This window comes from Protopterus annectens, chromosome 2.part2 (assembly GCF_019279795.1).
Source record: "Protopterus annectens isolate FY-2018-M chromosome 2.part2, PAN1.0, whole genome shotgun sequence".
NCBI lineage: Eukaryota > Metazoa > Chordata > Ceratodontiformes > Protopteridae > Protopterus > Protopterus annectens.
In genome coordinates this window covers 506,883,372-506,886,090 of record NC_056730.1, presented here as the reverse complement: position 1 = coordinate 506,886,090, position 2,719 = coordinate 506,883,372, and positions in this window count along the sequence as shown.

The following is a 2,719-nucleotide window of genomic DNA, read 5'->3' as shown; positions in this document are numbered from 1 at the left end:
ATGGAAAGGGGTGCTCGAAGGAGGACTGCTGCCCGTCAAGCCCCTGTTGCAAGTGTCACAGCAGGTGTCACCAGATGCATGTTTCAGTCCATCATGAAGGCACAGGTACATTCTGAATGCAACAGTCTAAGGGGCAAATCAGTGCATTACCATTAGCTTGTTTTTTCTTTTCTTACCTGGTTTAACACTTAAATTAAAAGAAAACCTGGGAATCAGGATTATCCCCGCTCCGCTCGCCCTCACTACGCTCGGGCTCGCTCCGCACCCCACCCTGCCCCCGTATCCCACCCGCCCCCAGTACCCCTACATTTATAGTTAAGTAACCACACCTCCTTATTAACATACTAGCCATTCACAATCTCTCATTGATTTAGCCCCTCCCTTTCCTCCAAAAAGAAGTGAGTAAAACATTTTTTTATCTTTCTAACCACCATGAATATGGGAAAAATAGCAATCCTGTGCTTTCTACTATCTCTGTTAGCTAGCTTATACCATATTAGTAAATATGAACACCAACCATATATAGGTTACCATTTCCCCAGAAAACAAACAACAGCGTTAGGGTCTCAAATTGCTCTTAAACTCCACTACCAACAGTCCGACCTTTTTAAAGCTAATATCATCCACTACCACCGAACCAAAGTTAACCTCAACTATCATAAAAACAAGCAATCCCAGAAACTAGTACAAAAATTCAAAAAACTCCTAGAATATATCAGTAAAAATATCTCAAGGGCTGGAGACATCCACCCCAATCCTGGCCCCATATCAACAAGCAACCCTGACTGTCCTGTGAATCTCCCTAAGACATCCCACTTGCTACAATTTTTCCATCTAAATATTAGAAGTGTCAACAAGAAAGTGCATAATTTACATGCACTCCTAGATACTTACCTACCAGATATAATGTGTCTAACTGAAACATGGCTAAAGCCAGAGATCAAAGACAATGAACTCATCCCACCTGGATATAATATATACAGGAATGATAGAAACAAAAAAAAAGGTGGCGGAGTCGCTGCACTCTTTAAAACTAACCTTAACGTTACCATTAATCCTACCCAACCACCGCAATTCTCTAATGCTGAAATACTCGCTTAAAAATTCACTTGAATAAAGAAAAAGTATTAACCTAGTCGCTTTATATATCCCCGAACAATGCCTATACATTGGAGCATATACTAAACTGGCTAATGAATAACTATCCACAAGAAACTATAATTATGAGTGATGTTAACATTGATTGGTACCTATGCTCTAATGATAATAACCCCACTAACATCAACCTTCATGGTTACTCACAAACTATTACTACATCCACCAGAATGGGAAACTCTAAACAAAAGAAAGCATTCTTGATTGGATCCTTATAAACAGTCACCTCACACATATACGTCCGAACCCTGCCTAATGAAATTAGTGACCACCTTATCACATATATTACTAAAATAAACCAGACCACTCCACTGTCCCAGTCTTTAGATCTATAAGAAACAAAAAAACTTTGACCTCATAAAATTTAAAATGAGCTGCAATCCTGTAACTGGACACCACTCAAATATCTACCCCTAGATGAAGCAGTAGAACATTTCAATACCACCTTCCTATCCATACTAGAAACTCATGCCCCAAAAGACTCATCAAAACTAAAACAAAGATTGCCCCTTGGCTCTCAACTGAATCTAAACTCAAAATAAAACTCAGAAATAAAGCTTGGAATACCTGGCGTAAAACCAAATCAATCCTAGACCGTACGAAATTCCAACAACTAAGAAATGCAACGAAAAAAGCCATAGTAGCAGACAAAAAAAACTTTTATTGTTTATTACAGAACAAGCACCATAATAACCCTCAGAAATTCTGGGCAGGCTTGAATAACCTTCTCCACCCAGGTAAATCATCCACTCCAACTCCTGAAACAGCAATGGATAAAGACCCCATAGAAATAGCCAATACCTTCAATATGTTCTTTACAAACATTATCAAAACCCTAGCCAACCAACTATCCTCTTGCAACCAACCGATCATGGATACATTACCACAACCTTTAAAGACCTTCTTCCTAAAAGTGTCCCTACATCTTCAATAAGAGCCCTTTTACAGAAACTTAAGCCATCTACCCCTCTGCAGATCTACTCCCAGCAGAATACCTTCAAAAAGCTGCAGATGTTATAGCCTATCCAGTCTCTATCCTCATTAATCGAACTTTCTCGGAGTCAATAGTACCAACTTTATGGAAAATATCCCATGTTATACCACTCCATAAAGGAGGGACATCCACTGAATTATCTAATTATAGGCCCATAGCGTTAATGTCCCCATTAGCCAAAATTATGGAAAGATGTATGCACAAACAGCTACTCCACTATCTTATCCATAACAACCTCCTAGCCAACTCCCAGCATGGTTTCAGACCCAAACACAGTACCACAACTGCCCTTCTCTCCTTCACTGACACAATAAATCATAACCGTAATGACAAGAAAGTGTCCTCTGCCTTATTTCTAGACCTATCAAAAGCATTTGATATGGTCAACCATCAACTACTCATGGAAACCTTAAAAAATCTCTACCTGGATAACTTGACACTAGACTGGTTTAAAGCCTACCTCTCAGACAGGAAACAAGCAGTATTGTGGCAGAATACTCTCTCCACTTTACTACCAAATACCATTGGGGTCCCTCAAGGGTCCATTTTGGGGCCACTTCTTTTCTCGGT